The following is a 21,242-nucleotide window of genomic DNA, read 5'->3' as shown; positions in this document are numbered from 1 at the left end:
GATTGGTTTGAGAATTTACAGGCAGTGGACGTAAAGTTTCTTATGTGGCAGACCGTTACACTGTTGGCCCTGGCTTCAGCCAGGCGCGTGTCGGAACTGGGGGGCATTGCCTCACAAATACTTTCGTGAGGCAATTCTGCACTGTTACTAGGTTAAGTATTATTATAGTTGGTTCAGCCATTGCTGTTCCTTTTCAAGTTTGGTTAGCATGGCTTTCCTCTTGGTTGCGTGTGCTAGTTCTAATCTCACTACTGTTCAGTTAAATCCTTCTCTTGAAGTATGTCCGTCTCCTCAGGCACAGTTTCTAGACTGAGTCTGGTAGAAGGAGCATAGAGGGAGGAGACAGCCCACACTATTAATTTCTTAAAGTGCCCATGGCTCCTAGTGGACCCGTCTATACCCTATGGAACTAATGTGGACCCAAGTATCCTCTACGGACTATGAGAAAAGGATTTACCGGCAGGTAATTAAAATCCAATTTTTTTCCCCCTTTGATTTTTTTTCTGATCAGCAGGATAGTGTGTCTTGTATGTTCAAGTCTTCCTTTTCTCTTGAAATCCGGCTCCTGCCTTTTGGCTTGTTAACAAAACTATCTTCCCTAGGCCGGAGGCGGGGTATATGAGGAGGTCCGGTGCATCATGGGAGCTAAAAGCTTAACTGTGTGGTGCCCAGTCAACTCCTACCACCTACACCCCAATACAAGGACTGTGGATCCTGTGGACCTCAAAGAAAAAGATGTCCTTCTATATATATATTTTCACATCATTTGGGATATCCATCATTGATATTGCATTGTTTGTACATCATTCACTGTATCATTTATGTATTGTATTGGATAGCGCGTATAGGTGGTAGTACCTTTTTTCTCAAAGAAAAAGAGTTAACCCTGGTAAGTCGACCATAAGTCTTGTTATCTTCAAATATCAATTGTGTAGACTTCAAATAATTGTGTAAACTTTAAATGGTAATTGTGGATTTGTTCCTGATGAAAAAATTCCTAATTACTTGTGAATAATAGTTCCTGCTCTGTGCAGTTCTGAGGTTATGACTTTAGGGAATGTAATGGTCAGATCCAATATTACTCAATCTAAGGTCTCCCAGTAGCCCTACTACATACATAAATGTCTATCTCCTGGTCTGTGCAGATCTACAGGTTACATAGGAGAATATATATATGTGTGTGTGTGTGTGTGTGTGTGTGTGTGTATATATATATACAGGTTGAGTATCCCTTATCCAAAATGCTTAGGACCAGAGGTATTTTGAATATCGGATTTTTCCGTATTTTGGAATAAATGCATACCATAATGAAATATCATGGTCATGAGACCTAAATCTAAGCACAGAATGCATTTATGTTACATATACACCTTATACACACAGCCGGAAGGTCATTTTAGCCAATATTTTTTATAACTTTGTGCATTAAACAAAGTGTATGTACATTCACACATTTCATTTATGTTTCATATACACCTTATACACACAGCCTGAAGGTCATTTAATACAATATTTTTAATAACTTTGTGTATTAAACAAAGTTTGTGTACACTGAGCCATCAAAAAACAAAGGATTCACTATCTCACTCTCACTCAAAAAAGTCCGTATTTCGGAATATTCCGTATTTCAGAATATTTGGATATGGGATACTCAACCTGTGTATGTATATATATATATATATATATATATATATATTTTTTTTTTGTTTATTAGATTAGCTTTTTCATTAATCTTTTTGTGGTCACATTCTCTCATGCACTCTGATTTAAGTTAATTATAGATTGTGTCCGCTGTTCTCCTGGGTGCTTTACATTAGGTGTGTAGGTAACGGTCTCACCTATATAAGGTAAGTATAGATTGTGTCTGCTGTTCTCCTGGGTGCTTTACATTAGGTGTGTAGGTAACGGTCTCACCTATATAAGGTAAGTTGCTGTGAGCTTTACACCAGGTAGCAGCATACCTAAAGTGTAACACTAATGTGATAGCTATTTTTATGGTAATTATTTTGAGCAATAGAGCAGAGCCTGCAGTATAGTGGGGTCCCTTGTCGGGGGCTGCAGGCTTAAATGCATTGGTCAATAGGTGAACTAAATCTCCCCTGTTTATTATTGTTAGTTATTATAGTGAGTGCAGAGCCCCAGTGAGATAGATATAGGGCCATATGCAATTGTGGTCGAATTGCCGCAAATGTCGAAAAACAGGGCATTTTCGACAAAAACTGATTCAACATTGCAATACAGTACTTTTCGACAAAAAAATGGCCGTTTCAGATTCGACTTTTTGCAATTCGACATTGGTCAAATTCGACATGTCTGCAATGGTAAAAATGCGGCTTTTCGACAAAAGTATATTCACTTGAAGAATGTCGATTCGACAACAGTGCTTTTCGACAGTCATTTCGTCAGTTTCAGTCCGCCTCATTTTGCTGGCGTGATCTAATAAAAAAAAAATTTAAAACATGTTTTTTTGGTGGTTTTTTTTTTTTTATTGGTAATAGCATATCTATTTATATTAGAAGGGATTATCTACTTGGTTTGTCTATTTAGGAGCCACAAGTATTATTTAAAATATTTTTTTAAACATTTTTTTTTTTTTACTGACTAAAATAATATGGAGAGATCAGAGCATGTTTTTCTGTGGGAATGGGTTAAAAATCCTGAAAAAAAATGCGTGGGGTCCCCACTCCTAAGCATAACCAGCCCCGGGCTCTTTGAGCCGGTCCTGGTTGTAAAAATACGGGGGGTTGGGGATGAAAGGGGATCCCCCGTATTTTAACAACCAGCACCGGGCTCTGCGTCCAGTCCTGGTGCCAAAAATATGGGGGACAAAAGACGTAGGTCCCCCGTATTTCTCTAACGTCCTAGTGGATGATGGGGACTCCGTAAGGACCATGGGGAATAGACGGGCTCCGCAGGAGACAGGGCACTTTAAGAAAGAATTTGGATACTAGTGTGCTCTGGCTCCTCCCTCTATGTCCCTCCTCCAGACCTCAGTTTGAATCTGTGCCCAGACGAGCTGGGTGCTGCTTAGTGAGCTCTCCTGAGCTTGCTATAAGAAAGTATTTTGTTAGTTTTTTTTTTTATTTTCTGTGAGATCTGCTGGCAACAGACTCTCTGCATCGTGGGACTGAGAGGAGAGAAGCAGCCCTTACTCTCTGCAGATAGGTCTTGCTTCTTAGGCTACTGGACACCATTAGCTCCAGAGGGATCGTACACAGGAACTCACCCTTTGTCGTTCGATCCCGGAGCCGCGCCGACGTCCCCTTCGCAGAGCCGGGAGACAGAAGCCGGGTGAAAGAAGCAAGAAGACTTCAAAATCGGCAGCAGAAGACTCCAGTCTTCATACTGAGGTAGCGCACAGCACTGCAGCTGTGCGCCATTGCTCCCACACTACACCCACATACTCCGGTCATTGTAGGGTGCAGGGGAGGGGCGCCCTAGGCAGCAATTAGGACCTCTTGGCAAAAGTTGGGCATATATACAGTTGGGCACTGTGTATATGCATGAGCCCCCGCCATAATTGTGTACAGAAACACGGGACAGAAGCCCGCCGCTGAGGGGGCGGGGCTTCTTCCTCAGCACTCACCAGCGCCATTTTCTCTCCACAGCTCCACTGAGAGGAAGCTCCCCAGGCTCTGCCCTGCAGATTCACGGTAGAAGAGGGTAAAAAGAGAGGGGGGGCACATAAATTAGGTGCAAAAACATATTATACAGCAGCTACTGGGTTAACACTAAGTTACTGTGTGATTCCTGGGACATATAGCGCTGGGGTGTGTGCTGGCATACTCTCTCTCTGTCTCTCCAAAGGGCCTTCTGGGGGAACTGTCTTCAAAAAGAGCATCCCCTGTGTATGTGGTGTCGGTACGCTTGTGTCGACATGTTTGACGAGGAAGGCTATGTGGAAGCAGAGCGGGAGCAAATGAATGTGGGGTCGCCGCCGACGGTGCCGACACCTGATTGGATGGCTATGTGGAAGGTTTTAAATGATAATGTTAATTCCTTGCATAAAAGGTTGGATAAAGCTGAAACCTTAGGACAGTCGGGGTCGCAGCCCATGCCTGATCCTATGTCGCAGCGGCCGTCAGGGTCTCAAAAGCGCCCACTATCCCAAATTGTTGACACAGATACCGACATGGATTCTGACTCCAATGTCTATTGCGATGATGCAAAGTTACAGCCTAAATTGGCTAAAGCCACCCGTTATATGATTATAGCAATGAAGGATGTGTTGCACATCACAGAGGAAACCCCAGTCCCTGACAAGAGGGTTCATATGTATGGGGAAAAAAGGCAGGTGGTGACCTTCCCCCTTCACATGAGCTAAAAGAGTTATGTGAAAAGGCTTGGGAATCTCCAGATAAAAAACTGCAGATTTCCAAACGGATGCTTATGGCGTATCCTTTCCCGCCAACGGACAGGTTACGCTGGGAATCCTCCCCTAGGGTGGACAAAGCTCAAACACGCTTATCCTAGAGGGTAGCCCTGCCTTTACAGGATACGGCCACCCTAAAAGATGCTGTGGATAGAAAACAAGGGGGTACCCTGAAGTCCATTTATACACATTCAGGTACCTTACTAAGGCCGGCAATTGTGTCGGCCTGTGTGTAGTGCTGTAGCAGCATGGACGGATACCTTATCTGAGGAACTTGATACCTTGGACAAGGATACTATATTTGTGAGGATACCGGGTGACCTGGGTATCCTGGGGTTCAGGGATCACACTGTGGAGCCGGTTATAATGAAAACAAGGTGATCTTTATTCAGGGAGACCCAGAAATCCAGTGAACAGCAAGCAGGGTTATACTAATAATGTCCACTCAGAGTTCAGCAAAGTCCTTACCAGCTGCTGTATATCTCCTCCAGGCCTGGGCAGTAATGACAGCTGTAGCAGGGCACACAGAGTGGCTGGTCACTGATGACACTGAGAGGGGACGACACCCCAACCTCCAGTGAGTCTAGCTGTGCACCATCACCTCCACACACACACAGTCTCCTTCTCCCAGCCACTTCATCACTCCCACAATTCCCCCTTGCTGGTTCCTTCTCTCTCCTCCTTTCTGATTGGTGGATCATGCTGTCAGTCTTTCCAGAGGGGAAGGAGGAGGGATTTTCTAAAAGGAACACTGCCCTGCTGTCTGCTTCTGGGATACTTCCTGTGTGTGACTTCTGCAGACTGAGGGCTTCAATTTAAGAACTCGGAACTTGGGCCATAGGATTAACTCTTTCCTTTTTAACATGAAAGCAAGTCCTATACATCCCTTTCCCTGGTCTCCTCACAATATTAATGACCCTGGTGCATATAAAAGACGCTGTCCTATATATGAGAGATGCTCAAAGAGACATTAGCCTTCTGGGCTCTAGAATAAATGCAATGTCGATTTCTGCCAGAAGGGTCCTGTGGACTCGGCAATGGACAGGCGATGCTGACTCAAAAAGGCACATGGAGGTTTTACCTTACAAGGGTGAGGAGTTGTTTGGGGAGGGTCTCTCGGACTTGGTCTCCACAGCTACTGCTGGAAAGTCAAACTTTTTGCCATATGTTCCCTCACAACCTAAGAAAGCACCGTATTACCAAATGCAGTCCTTTCGATCACAAAAACACAAAGTCCAAGGTGCGTCTTTTCTTGCCAGAGGCAAGGGCAGAGGAAAGAAGCTGCACAACACAGCTAGTTCCCAGGAACAGAAGTCCTCCCCGGCTTCCACTAAATCCACCGCATGACGCTGGGGCTCCACAGGCAGAGCTAGGCCCGGTGGGGGCGCATCTCCGAAATTTCAGCCACAAGTGGGTTTACTCCCAGGTGAATCCATGGGCAATAGAGATTGTGTCTCAGGGATACAAGCTGGAATTCGAAGAGATGCCCCCTCACCGATACCTCAAATCGGCCCGGCCAGCTTCCCCCTTAGAGAGGGAAATAGTGTTAGCTGCAATTCACAAATTGTATCTTCAGCAGGTGGTGGTCAAGGTTTCCATCCTTCAACAAGGGAAGGGTTATTATTCGACCATGTTTGTGGTACCGAAACCGGACAGTTCGGTCAGACCCATATTGAATTTAAAATCCCTGAACATATACCTGAAAAGGTTCAAGTTCAAAATGGAATCGCTCAGAGCGGTCATCGCAAGCCTGGAAGGGGGGATTTTATGGTGTCTCTGGACATAAAGGATGCATACCTTCATGTCCCCATTTATCCACCTCCATCAGGCGTACCTCAGATTTGTGGTACAGGATTGTCATTACCAATTCCAGACGTTGCCGTTTGGTCTCTCCATGGCACCGAGAATATTTACCAAGGTGATGGCGGAAATGGTGGTGCTCCTGCGAAAGCAAGGGGTCACAATTATCCCATACTTGGACGATCTCCTTATAAAGGCGAGGTCCAGAGAGCAGTTGCTGATCAGCGTAGCACGCTCTCGGGAAGTGTTACAACAGCACGGCTGGATTCTAAATATTCCAAAGTCGCAGTTGATTCCTACGACTCGTCTGCCCTTCCTGGGCATGATTCTGGACACAGACCAGAAGAGGGTTTATCTCCCGATGGAGAAGGCTCAGGAGCTCATGACACTGGTCAGAGACCTATTAAAACCAAAACAGGTGTCTGTGCATCACTGCACGCGAGTCCTGGGAAAGATGGTGGCATCATATGAGGCCATTCCCTTTGGCAGGTTCCATGCGAGGACCTTTCAATGGGATCTGTTGGACAAGTGGTCCCGATCACATCTACAGATGCATCGGCTGATCACCCTATCCCCCAGGGCCAGGGTGTCTCTCCTGTGGTGGCTGCAGAGTGCTCACCTTCTCGAGGGCCGCAGATTCGGCATTCAGGACTGTGTCCTGGTGACCATGGATGCAAGCCTCCGAGGGTGGGGGCCAGTCACACAGGGAATAAATTTCCAAGGTTTGTGGTCAAGTCAGGAGACTTGCCTTCACATCAATATCCTGGAACTAAGAGCCATATACAACGCCCTACGTCAAGCGGAGACTCAGCTTCGCGACCAATCGGTGCTGATTTAGTCGGACAACATCACCGCAGTGGCTCATGTAAACCGCCAAGGTGGCACAAGGCGCAGGGTGGCAATGGCGGAAGCCACCAGAATCCTTCGCTGGGCGGAGAATCACGTAAGAGCACTGTCAGCAGTGTTCATTCCGGGGGTGGACAACTGGGAAGCAGACTTCCTCAGCAGGCACGACCTCCACCCGGGAGAGTGGGGACTTCATCAAGAAGTCTTCACGCAGATTGCAAGTCGGTGGGAACTGCCACATGTGGACATGATGGCATCCCGCCTCAACAAAAAGCTACAAAGGTATTGCGCCAGGTCAAGAGACCCTCAGGCAATAGCTGTAGATGCACTAGTGACACCGTGGGTGTTCCAGTTGGTTTATGTATTCCCTCCTCTTCCTCTCATACCCAAGGTGCTGAGAATCATAAGAAAAAGAGGAGTGCGAACAATACTCATTGTTCCGGATTGGCCAAGAAGGACTTGGTATCCAGATCTGCAAGAAATGCTCTCAGAGGACCCATGGCCTCTGCCTCTAAGACAGGACTTGTTGCAACAGGGGCCCTGTCTGTTCCAAGACCTACTGCGGCTGCGTTTGACGGCATGGAGTTTGAACGCTGGATCCTAGCAGAAAAAGGCATTCCGGATGAGGTCATTCCAACGCTGATAAAGGCTAGGAAGGACGTGACTGCTAAACATTATCACCGTATATGGCGAAAATATGTTGCTTGGTGTGAGGCCAGGAATGCCCCCACGGAGGAATTCCAGCTGGGCTGTTTCCTTCACTTCCTACAGGAGGGAGTGACTTTGAGACTAAAATTGGGTTCCATTAAGGTCCAGTTTTCGGCCCTGTCTATTTTCTTTCAAAAAGAACTGGCTTCTCTGCCTGAAGTTCAGACGTTTGTAAAGGGAGTGCTGCATATTCAGCCCCCCTTTGTGCCTCCATTGGCACCTTGGGATCTTAACGTGGTGTTGAGTTTCCTAAAATCACACTGGTTTGAGCCACTTAAAACCGTGGAGTAAAAATTTCTCACGTGGAAGGTGGTCATGCTATTAGCCTTAGCTTCAGCTAGGCGTGTGTCAGAATTAGCGGCCTTGTCATATAAAAGCCCCTATCTGGTTTTCTATATGGACAGGGCAGAATTGCGTACCCGTCCACAATTTCTTCCAAAAGTGGTGTCATCTTTTCATATAAACCAACCTATTGTGGTGCCTGTGGCTACTCGTGACTTGGAGGATTCCGAGTTACTAGATGTGGTCAGTTCTTTGAAGGTTTATGTAGCCAGAACGACTAGAGTCAGGAAAACTGAGTCGCTGTTTATCCTATATGCATCCAAAGAGCTGGATGCTCCTGCTTCAAAGCAAACTATTGCTCGCTGGATCTGTAACACGATTCAGCAGGCTCATTCTGCGGCTGGATTGCCGCTGCCAAAATCAGTAAAAGCCCACTCCACAAGGAAGGTGGGCTCTTCTTGGGCGGCTGCCCGAGTGGTCTCGGCATTTCAGCTTTGCCGAGCAGCTACTTGGTCAGGTTCAAACACTTTTGCAAAGTTTTACAATTTGATACCCTGGCTGAGGAGGACCTTGTGTTTGCTCATTCGGTGCTGCAGAGTCATCCGCACACTCCCGCCCGTTTGGGACCTTTGGTATAATCCCCATGGTCCTTACGGAGTCCCCAGCATCCACTAGGACGTTAGCGAAAATAAATACGATTTTACTTACCGGTAAATCTAGTTCTCGTAGTCCGTAGTGGATGCTGGGCGCCCCGTCCCAAGTGCGGACTTCTTCTGCAATACTTGTATATAGTTATTGCTTAAATAAGGGTTATGTTATGGTTGCATCAGGGTTGATCTGATACTCCGTTGTTCTTACTGGTAACTGGGTATGGTTATCACAAGTTATACGGTGTGATTGGTGTGACTGGTATGAGTCTTACCCTGGATTCCAAAATCCTTTCCTTGTAATGTCAGCTCTTCCGGGCACAGTTTCTCTAACTGAGGTCTGGAGGAGGGGCATAGAGGGAGGAGCCAGAGCACGCCAGTATCCAGATTCTTTCTTAAAGTGCCCTGTCTCCTGCGGAGCCCATCTATTCCCCATGGTCCTTACGGAGTCCCCAGCATCCACTACGGACTACGAGAAATAGATTTACCGGTAAGTAAAATCTTATTTTTTCACACCAGCACCGGGCTCCACTAGCTAGAGAAATAAGGCCACAGCCGGGGGACACTTTTATACCAGTCCCTGCGGCCGTGGCATTAAATCCCCAACTAGTCACCCCTGGAGGAGTGGGGACCCCTTAAATCAAGGCGTCCCCCTCTCCAGCCACCCAAGGGCCAGGGGTGAAGCCCGAGGCTGTGTCCCCCCCCCCCCCCCAGCCAAGTGTAAAAAATTATAATATTGTTTTTTGTAGCAGAACTACAAGTCCCAACAAGCCTCCCCTGCACGCTAGTACTTGGAGAACCACAAGTACCAGCTTGTGGGGGGGTAAACGGGCCCGCTTGTTCCTGTAGTTCTACTACAAAAAAATACCCAAATAAACAGTACACACACACCGTGACAGTATAACTTTATTACATACATGCACACCGACACACACATACCTATATTGACACGAAGCAGTCGGTCCTCTTCACCAGTAGAATCCACGAGGTACCTGTAAATAAAATTATACTCACAACAATCCTGTGTAGATCGGTCCTCTTCTGAGCTTGTAATCCACGTACTTGGCAAAATAATAAAACGCAAAATACGATCCACGCACTGAAAGGGGTTCCATGTTTACACATGGGACCCCTTTCGCCGACTGGCGTGACCCCCCGTGACTGCTGTCAAAGAGGGTCCCTTCTGCCAATCAGGGAGCAATACGTCGTGGCACTCTCCTGATTGGCTGTGCGCGTCTGAGCTGTCAGGCGGCGCATAGCACATAGGCGCTCCATTATATTCAGTGGTGGGAACTTTGCGGTCAGCGGTTGACCACGAGTAACCTCAACCGCTGATGCAAAGTTCCCACCATTGGATACAATGGAGCGCCTATGCGCTACATTGTATCTCGAGTGCGCCGCCTGACAACTCAGAAGCGCACAGCCAATCAGGAGAGTGCCACAACGTGGCGCTCCCTGATTGGCTGAAGGGACCCTCTTTGACAGCAGTCACAGGGGGTCCCGGCAGTCGAGGAAAGGCAGTGCGTGGATCGTGTTTTGCGTTTTATTAATTAGCCAAGTACGTGGATTACAAACTCTGAAGAGGACCGATCTACACAGGATGGTTGTGAGTACAATTTTATTTACAGGTACCCCATGGATTCTACTGGTGAAGAGGACCGACTGCTTCATGTCAACATAGGTAAGTATTTGTGTGACGGTGTACATGTATGTCACGGTGTGTGTGTGTGTGTGTGTGTGTGTACTGTTTTCATTTGGGTATTTTTGAAGTAGAACTACAGGTACCAGCGCCCACCCCCCCTGCATGCTGGTACTTGTGGTTCTCCAAGTACCAGCTTGCGGGCGAGGCTTGCTGGGACTTGTAGTTTTGCTACAAAAAACAATATTCTTTTCTCTTACGTCCTAGAGGATGCTGGGTACTCCGCAAGGACCATGGGGTATAGACGGGCTCCGCAGGAGATAGGGCACTTTAAGAAAGAATTTGCATACTAGTGTGCTCTGGCTCCTCCCTCTATGTCCCTCCTCCAGACCTCTGTTTGAATCTGTGCCCAGACGAGCTGTCCATGTCACCTCTAATAATCACACATGAGCGTCCATGTCACCTCTAGTCATCCCACATGATTGTCCGTGTCACCTCTAGTAATCCCACATGAGCGTCCATGTCACCTCTAGTAATCCCACATGAGCACCCGTGTCACCTCTAGTTATCCCACATGAGCGTCCATGTCACCTCTAGTAATCCCACATGATTGTGAGTGTCACCTCCTAGTAATCCCACATGAGCATCCACGTCACTTCTAGTAATCCCACATGAGCGTCGATGTCACCTCTAATAATCCCACATGAGCGTCCATGTCACCTCTAGTAATCCCAAATGAGCGTCCATGTCACCTCTAGTAATCCCACATGAGCGTCCATGTCACCTCTAATAATCCCCCATGAGCGTCCATGTCACCACCTAGTAATCCCACATGAGCGTCCATGTCACCTCAAATAATCCCCCAAGAGCATCCATGTCACCTCTAGTAATCCCACATGAGCGCCCACGTCACCTCTGGTAATCCCACATGAGCGCCCACGTCACCTCTAGTAATCCCACGTGAGCGTCCATATCACCTCTACTAATCCCACATGAGCGTCCATGTCACCTCTACTAATCCCCCATGAGCGCCCACGTCACCTCTAATAATCCCACATGAGCGTCCATGTCACCTCTAGTAATTCCCCAAGAGCATCCATGTCACCTCTAGTAACCCCACATGAGCGTCCATGTCACCTCTAGTAATCCCACATGAGCATCCACGTCACCTCTAGTAATCCCACATGAGCGTCCATGTCACCTCTAGTAATCCCACATGAGCGTCCATGTCACCTCTAGTAATCCCCCATGAGCGTCCATGTCACCACCTAGTAATCCCACATGAGCGTCCATGTCAACTCAAATAATCCCCCAAGAGCATCCATGTCACCTCTAGTAATCCCACATGAGCGCCCACGTCACCTCTAATAATCCCACATGAGCGCCCACGTCACCTCTAGTAATCCCACATGAGCGCCCACCTCACCTCTAGTAATCCCACATGAGCGCCCACCTCACCTCTAGTAATCCCACATGAGCGCCCACGTCACCTCTAGTAATCCCACATGAGCGCCCACGTCACCTCTAGTAATACCACATGAGCTTCCACGTCACCTCTAGTAATCCCCCATGAGCGCCCACGTCACCTCTAGTAATCCCACATGAGCGTCCACGTCACTTCTAATAATCCCCCAAGAGCGTCCACGTCACTTCTAATAATCCCCCAAGAGAGTCCATGTCACTTCTAATAATCCCCCAATAGCATCCACGTCACTTCTAATAATCCCCCAAGAGCATCCACGTCACCTCTAGTAATCCCACATGAGCGTCCACGTCACCTCTAGTAATCCCACATGAGCATCCACGTCACCTCTAGTAATCCCACATGAGCGTCCACGTCACCTCTAGTAATCCCACATGAGCGTCCACGTCACCTCTAGTAATCCCACATGAGCGTCCACGTCACCTCTAGTAATCCCACATGAGCGTCCACGTCACCTCCAGTAATCCCACATGAGCGTCCACGTCACCTCTAGTAATCCCACATGAGCGTCTGTGTCACCTCTAGTAATCCCACATAAATGCCCATGTCACCTCTAATTATCCCCCATGAGTTTCCATGTTACCTCTAGTAATCCCATATGAGCGTCTGTGTCACCTCTAGTAATCCCACTTGAGCATTCAGTGTTGATTAAGCTCCAGTCTAAGCATCCTAGCTTTTTTCTTTTTTTAATAAACATAAAAGCACTGATTACAGGTTAAAAAAAATGGCAGTTATAGAATTATATATTGTCTGCTCATTTTATATATTAATGTATTTTATTTCCAGCAGATGGACCCACAAGCAGGAATATCTCAGAAGTAAATCTAATGTTATCCCTGGATTGTGAAATAAAAGATAATGACAGTAGACAGGATTCTCCAGGAGATAATCCCATTACCCCAATTATACATCCAGCTCTATCAACTGATCCACCTGATCCTGGGAAATGTTCTCCTGATCACTCTGATATTGGTGCATCTGTTACAGCTCTGAGAGTAGATACAGTGATTCCCTGTTCTACAGATGCCAAATGTTTTACACAGAACACAACCCGTATTACTCATCAGCCAGCTAAGGCAGGTGAGAGGCCATTTCCATGTTCTGAGTGTGGGAAATGTTTTACATATAAATCAAATCTTGTTACACATCAGAGAAGTCACACAGGTGAGAAGCCGTATTCCTGTTCTGAGTGTGGGAAATGTTTTGTACAGAAATCGAGTCTTTTTAAACATCAGAGAAGTCACACAGGTGAGAAGCCGTATTCCTGTTCTGAATGTGGGAAATGTTTTACATATAAATCAAATCTTGTTACACATCAGAGAAGTCACACAGGTGAGAAGCCGTATTCCTGTTCTGAGTGTGGGAAATGTTTTGCACAGAAATCGGATCTTTTTAAACATCAGATAAGTCACACAGGTGAGAAGCCATTTTCCTGTTCTGAGTGTGGGAAATGTTTCACACAGAAATCGGCCCTTGTTCCACATAAGAGAAGTCACACAGGTGAGAAGCCATATACCTGTTCTGAGTGTGAGAAATGTTTTGCATCGAAACCAAATCTGGTTAAACATCAGAGAAGTCACACAGGTGAGAAGCCGCATTTCTGTTCTGAGTGGGAAATGTTTTGCATCTAAATCAATTCTTGTTACACATCAGAGAAGTCACACAGGTGAGAAGCCATATTCCTGTTCTGAGTGTGGGAAATGTTTTTCATCTAAATCAATTCTTGTTAAACATCAGAGAAGTCACACAGGTGAGAAGCCGTATTCCTGTTCTGAGTGTGGGAAATGTTTTGCATTTACATCAGCTCTTGTTAAACATCAGAGAAGTCACACAGGTGTGAAGCCGTATTCCTGTTCGGAGTGTGGGAAATGTTTTTCATCTAAATCAAATCTTGTTAAACATCAGAGAAGTCACACAGGTGAGAAGCCGTATTCCTGTTCTGAGTGTGGGAAATGTTTTGCACAGAAATCGAGTCTTTTTAAACATCAGAGAAGTCACACAGGTGAGAAGCCGTATTCCTGTTCTGAATGTGGGAAATGTTTTGCATCGAAATCAAATCTTGTTACACATCAGAGAAGTCACACAGATGAGAAGCAGTATTCCTGTTCTGAGTGTGGAAAATGTTTTGCATATAAATCGGATATTTTTAAACATCAGAGAAGTCACACAGGTGAGAAGCCGTATTCCTGTTCTGAGTGTGGGAAATGTTTCACACAGAAATCAGCCCTTGTTACACATAAGAGAAGTCACACAGGTGAGAAGCCATATACCTGTTCTGAGTGTGAGAAATGTTTTGCATCGAAACCAAATCTGGTTAAACATCAGAAAAGTCACACAGGTGAGAAGCCGTATTCCTGTTCTGAGTGTGGGAAATGTTTTTCATCTAAATCAGCTCTTGTTACACATCAGAGAAGTCACACAGGTGAGAAGCCATTTTCATGCTGTGAGAGAAATAAATCCGCTCTTGTTGAACATATTAGACATTACCCAAGCACAGAACCATTTAAATCTTCTGGAGTATAATTATCACTGTCATGCAATGTTCCTCAAGGGTCAATCCTATCTCCTATGCTTTATGCAATATACAGTCTGGTCCATATATATTGGGACATTGACACAATTCTCATATTTTGGGCTCTATACACTTACCACAATGGATTTGAAATTAAACAAGATGTGCTTTAACTGCAGACTTTCCGCTTTAATTTGAGGGTATATACATTAAAATCAGGTGAACGGTGTAGGAATTGAAATGGTTTTTATATGTGCCTCCCACTTTTTAAGGGACCAAAAGTAATGGTACAAGCTAAACAATCCTAAATCAAATATTGTAAATCAGTAGATCAGTGCGCTCGTCCAGTTCAACAAAAAGTACTTTACTACTTAATGTGGTCGCAGCCCGGATCAGTGTTTCATGAATTGAGCTTTGACATATTTTCCAAGTGCGATTTGATTACCATCTCCTAGATGAAGACCTGGATACAATATCCATACTGATATGCAAATATTTATTTATCTGGTACGCATATAAATTTTGTGTGATAACTGAATTTAATCCCACATACGGAAATATACTGCGCTATATAGCGATTCTTTGTGTCTCCTAGCAGCATTTAGATCCCAGTAGTAACCTGGATTAAAGAATGGGGGACTGATACGCCATGTGTCAAGCAGTAATCCGTACGCTATAATCTTGCGTGTGACAAAACTAGTGATGAGCGGATTCGGTTTTACTCTGTTCTCAAAACGCCATCTTATTGGCTTACAGATGTCATGTGTTTTGGATAGCCAATAAGATTCTGTTTTGAGATCCGAGTAAAACCGAATCTGCTCATCACTAGACAAAACTGATTGAAAAATACTACACCATAGTCGCTCTCTTGTTTCTTCCTTTGTTTCCAGAATCCTTAATCAAACTTTTACTTTTTAATACTTTGTTGCAAATCCTTTTGTCAGTTACAGCCTGAAGTCTGGAACGCATAGACATCACCAGACGCTGGGTTTCATCCCTGGTGATGCTCTACCAGGCCTCTACTGCAAATGTCTTCAGTTTCTGCTTGTTCTTGGGGCATTTTCTCTTCCGTTTTGTCTTCATCAAGTGAAATGCATGCTCAATCGGATTCAGGTCAGGTGATTGACTTGGCCATTGCATAACATTCCACTTATTTGCCTCAAAAAAACGCTTTGGTTGCTTTCGCAGTATGCGTCGGGTCATTGTCCATCTGCACTGTGAAGCGCCTTCCAGTGAGTTCCGAAGCATTTGACTGAATATGAGCAGATAATATTGCCCAAAACACTTCAGCATTCATCCTGCTGCTTTTATCAGCAGTCACATTATCAATAAATACAAAGGAACCAGTTCCATTGGCATCCATACATGCCCACGCCATGACACTACCACCACTATGCTTCACTGATGAGGTGGTATGTTTTGGATCCTGAGCAGTTCCTTTCCTTCTCCATACTCTTCTCTTCCCATCACTCTGGTACAAGTTGATATTTGTCTCATCTGTCCATAGGATGTTGTTCCAGAACTGTAAAGGCTTTTTTAGATGTTGTTTGCAAACTCTAATCTGGTCTTCCTGTTTTATTGCTCACCAATGGTTTACATCTTGTGGTGAACCCTCTATATTCACTCTTGTGAAGTCTTCTCTTGATTGTTGACTTTGACACATATACACCTATCTCCTGGAGAGTGTTCTTGATCTGGGCAACTGTTGTGATGGGGTTCGTGCTATTTAGTACACTAGTAGTGTACTAAATAGCTCAATCGGATTCAGCTTGTAACGTAGAGTGGCAAGTTTAATCTTTCTATGTATAATGGAGAGAAATAAAAGCTCCTCCCTAAGTTCCTGGATGCCAAATCACTGTCCTTAGTATCTCTGTACAGTTTTTTCTGTTAGAGTACTAATTAGCAGGAACAGCTTATAATGTACAACATAGATTCTCTAACGCCGACGATCTACAGTACTGTGTTGCTCGAACAGTTAGTTGCGTCAGAATACACTAATTTATATTTACTGGTATGTCTATACGTGCTCATTACTGCTGTGTATTTTAGATAGTGAATGAGTCACTCCTGCAGATTTACCCCGATTTGTGGGAAACCTGTGTGCACCCTTCTGTTGAATGCTTTACAATGGATTACACAGAAAAAATAATAAAGTGAATGTCACTGGAACACAAAAAAAATTGACACTTTGGGAATCTAACCCGGTACTCAGCGTGGCAGACCGGAGCCTTCATCGCTAGCCCACAGCACTGCATGGAAGATTCTCAAGTTCATGTGTAAAAGTACTGCAAAGAGCGATTCCTCCCCATTGGTGTTTGTTTATGCCGTTAGGGGAGTCGGACGCTCATTTTATGCACTGTACATACTGTAAAGTCAATGAGCTACATTATTCCTTTCACACATTAGTTGTGTCTGCATACACAAGTGTTTTAACACGTTCATTTGCGTCTGTATAAACTATACACACAGGGATTTGGCATCCAGAAACTTAGGGAGGAGCTTTTATCTCTCCCCATTATACTTAATACTACAGGATTTGGACACTCGCATATCCCTAACATCAATAGACCATACTGTGTGCCTTCCTACGACTAGGCGCGCCACCTTGCGCCCAGGTACGCTGCATATGCTTGATCGCGACTAACGTTTCAGTCAGCCAAGATAACGGAGGACCCATCTGTATATTTAGTTCCTAAATAATACATCCCAAATGCTTAGGTCTTTTTTCTGCTGTTTATTTTGTATCTTGTGCTTTGTGTAAATGTGAATGTCTAATACCAGTTTCCACAATCTGTATTGCTGCATGACAGTATGGCGGCCATTGGAACGTGTTTTCACTTCTTCTAGTTTACCTAACTTGTTGCAGACACTCATCTTGATAAGGAGTGCCGAGTGTTTTCTGATACAAGATCCTGTCCATATATACCCTGTACATTATCATGTGCATTAGAGTCACCCGGGTTCCATCTGCGGTGGTTTGTTGTATGTTACATCTATATGGTGCGGATACTCCCCTGTATTTCATAATAAAAGCTTTTGTTTGCATCTAATTATTACATTAAATCTTTTATTTTTATTCTGTTTTATATTCCCGTCTGAGTAATTACGCCATAATGTCTAATCTCGGAGTGGACCCCAGAAGATGTAAAGAAACCGTGTAAGTGTTCCATCATTGTGTTTCGTGTAAGCATACAGGTAATTGATGGCACGGTGGTCACTGTCCGTCACATTCCGGTGGTATCATGGAAGTTGACTGTCTGGGCTTATTCTAGTCTACTGCAGAAATAAAAAACTCAGCCTTTATCCTACTTAAAAAAATTACAAAGCCCATAAATCAAGCTTGGTCGGACAAGACAGAGGCCACATTAATGGTGGCACATCATATAGGCTAAGGACCCATGCTTTTGGGATATATGGCATAACTCCCTCTTCACCCACAAAAACCTTCCCTTCACCATTCACAATGTCCACCATTGCCCCTTCAGAAGGGACACAACTTTGCTTTTTCTACCTCCTCCTGTACAGAGCCCAGGACCACCTCCATGACCATTACATGTTAATCTGGAGGCCAGGCATCTGGGAGGTTCATGGCCTGAGATGACCACAGAACCACCAAGTAGTGGGCAAGAAGAATCCACAGCCTCCTGAGGAACTGGAGAGTCCAAGGATCCACCCCACATGAGGCAGAGAAGGGTCAACCACAGGGACTAGCTCACCAATTTCCTTCCTAAAAGCTGCTGTTTACCCAGTTTGGTACCTGTGGGCTCCCACTCCAATTTCCCTTGAGAGTCCTTACCCTCACTATTCCCTTCTGAACCTACCAGTTGCTTCCCCTTCCAACCACTCCTCCTTTTTAAGCTTTTCACCACCTGCTGTGTGAGTCCCATCCAACTACTCCATTCCTTGACTCATTGGTGTAGCAACCCCCTTCTCCCCACACCCCACTGCTACACTGCAGTTAAGCTGTGAGACTTGCTGCTAGCAGTACTCGCTACTCAGCACACACACTCACATCATGATTACACAGCTGTGCCAGAGATACTGTCTGACAACCAGGACGAGACACTCCCAGAAAGGCATGTATGTATGAGTACGGAGAGAGTGGGCGCAGTGGGTCTGCATGACTGACAGCTGAGCCTGTCACGTCAGTGAGGTGACAAAATGCAAGATATAATTACCTAGCTAAATCAGGTGCTAATGCAATGCTACATGTATTAAATGAGCACCAAATATATTGATTATTAGATAGTAGCTCCTATGCGGCAACTGGATGCCTTAGACGATATAGATTGTATCTCACAAAGTAGACGTGATTCTGCACCAGTTTTCTGAAGGTACAGAAAAAATAGTGATAACAATAATGATAGAGTACCAGAATAACATATGATATGTACGAATGATTCGTATTTTGATTGATAAGTCTGGTGGTGCACCCAGAGTCAGAAACAACTGGGAAGAAAAGGATTTACAGAAGACTCTTGTGTGGGTGCACTCTTGTTTATATTTGTTAGTATGAAGATATTAAAACATAACTTTTATTAACTCAATACTCTAAGAAAAAAATCCACACTTATATAGTCCACCACAATTATTAAAATTAAGGAAATGTAGACATTTTTTAGAAAATTTGAAATGTTCTGGTTAGTCTATATTAGTAGACTTCAGGAGGGATGTAGACACTCTGGCTCTACATCCTAATCCTATCCCACCAGCACAAGCTCAGCTTGTATTAATAAGACCTCCAAGGGTCATTGAACCGAATTATAGTCAAAAATGTAGATCCTGATTAGTATTGACCAATTTTGGATCTATAATGAATAAAGGGAAACGGTACACAGATCAGAAGAATAAGCAAAATAAATGATTCAGGGAGAATGTGGTGATCCTGCTGTTGGCTAAGAGTCGAGGAGGTCACAAATTACAACACCGGGTATTCTCTGGGGGTCACCCTCACAGATACTGACCCAGCCCACCACCGTTTTACTTCCAAGATCAGACGAGATCGGGCTTTATCGGTGGGGTATGGTAGTAATTTCTTGGGCCTGCTATAGCTGACTCACCAATGAGAGTGCACCTAAAGAAGATTAGAAGGAGAGACAGAAAATGGGGCAGATCTGTCTATGTTAGGCACAGGGTAAACCTGTGGATCATGGATGAGAGTCCGCAGATATATACAGAAGTGAAAAGGAAGAGGAAAGGAGGGGAAGAGCAAGGTGAAGGGGGAAAAAAGAGAAAGAGGGGGGGAGGGAAAAGGAGCTGAAAGGAGATTGAGTCAGATGTCAGCTTGGTATCAGAGCCAAAATAGAATCAAAGTTAAGAATAATTGGGTATAAGCCCAATTGACTGAAGGTTGGTACACAGGCCCAAATGGGTACCTGTTATTGTACTTATTAACACATATGCTGCAAAGATTATCAGAAAAGAACACTGTGTATAGCTTACAGCACAACTGATAGGTTATTTCAGAGAGGTAATCGTATGATAATCCTGCCTAGGTCCCTGGAACATCCGGTATGGTATAGAGTGTCACAACTGAGGGCCTGAGCTGACGGGAGGCAGCCTCAGTTGTAGGGGCTGAGATGTACCGGAACCTGGGAGGTTGTATCAGACCCCTGGACATGTAAGTAACATGAAGAATAACCGTCCGAAGGCGTGACCACGACAACTTGGGTAAAAGTCAATGATGTTTATTTATGACAAACTCCGTAACACAGCAGTAGTAAAGGAAACATAAAAGTCAGCAGAGAATAAATACAGTTCCTGGGTACTACAGGGTGGCAAGAGCCACAGGGCTCTGGTAGTGTGAGATAGTTCTTATAATCTTCTAGTTGGAAAGTCCTTACCAGGCCCGACTGTAGCAATGGAGATAGCCCAGGATTGTACCAGCTGGTGTTCCAGGAAAAGCTGGGCTGCTGTAGATAAAACAGCTGCTGTGGATACTGGCTGGAACCAGACTGTTGTAGGCACGGAGTGGATACTGGCTGGAACCAGTTAAATAATAAATGAACTTGAGAGCGATGAAATATGAGCTGAAGTTTGGAGTTTGAGAGCGGTGAAATAATAATGCCGGTGATAAAGGATAATCTGCAGAAAAGGGTACCGGCACTTTAAGATGAGCTGACCTCTGCTGGAAGCTGGATGCTGAAAGCAGGTAGATCTGTAGCTGGAAACAGATGAATCCAAATGGATCGGAGAGTCAGGCTACACCGCAGGTGGAATGCTGGTGCGGGTCTCTATAGTGGAAGTCTTGAGACAGGAGCTGGAACCTGGAAGACAGTCACAGGAGAGAGACAAACTGGAACTAGGTTTGACAACCAAAGCACTGACGCCTTCCTTGCTCAGGCACAGTGTATTTATACCTGCAGCAAGGAAGGGATTGGCTAGGCAATTATGCAAATAAACAATACAGACAACAGATTGGTGGAAATGATCAGCTGACAACATCCAAGATGGCTGCGCCCATGCAGACACTTGGAGGGAAGTTTGGTTTGTAATCCATGTGGTAATGAAAACAGTAATGGTGGCGCCGGCCACCGGAGACAGGAGACGCCAGGCTGATAAGAGCACATCCAACCACGCGGACACAGCGGAGGCCGCGGCTGACGTAATCGCCACTCAGACACTCTGCATGCAGAAGCTCAGGGACGGCGGCGGAGGCCGCGGGAGACGCCATGCCAGATGTAATATGGCGCTACTGTAACAGTGTCTCAGAGAAACAGGAGAGGAGGCAGGAAAGTGGACGTCAGGATAACAGATGGGATCCGGTCCTGGAGCGCTGAGCCAGCCTTAGGAGGCATCTGATGGGTAAGAAATGGCGTCCAGATACCCGGATCGTGACAGCACCCCCCCTTTAGGAGTGGCCCCAGGACACTTCTTTGGCTTTTGAGGAAACTTGGAATGGAATCTCCGGACCAAGGCAGGAGCATGGACATCAGACGCATTGGTCCATGAAC

The 21,242-nt window shown here is 45.3% G+C and overlaps 2 pseudogenes; one reads left to right on the top strand and one right to left on the bottom strand.

Moving 5' to 3' along the window:
* Window positions 1-14,367, top strand: part of LOC134984405 (zinc finger protein 585A-like) — a 176,695-nt pseudogene extending 162,328 nt beyond the window's left edge.
* A 4,837-nt stretch (window positions 14,368-19,204) lies between these two features.
* LOC134984414 (5S ribosomal RNA) lies at window positions 19,205-19,323 on the bottom strand (annotated as a pseudogene).
* Window positions 19,324-21,242: the final 1,919 nt, after the last annotated feature.

This window comes from Pseudophryne corroboree, assembly GCF_028390025.1.
Source record: "Pseudophryne corroboree isolate aPseCor3 chromosome 3 unlocalized genomic scaffold, aPseCor3.hap2 SUPER_3_unloc_51, whole genome shotgun sequence".
Taxonomy (NCBI): Eukaryota; Metazoa; Chordata; class Amphibia; order Anura; family Myobatrachidae; genus Pseudophryne; species Pseudophryne corroboree.
Note: the sequence above shows the minus strand (reverse complement) of the source record. Positions and strands in the feature narration are given on the sequence as shown.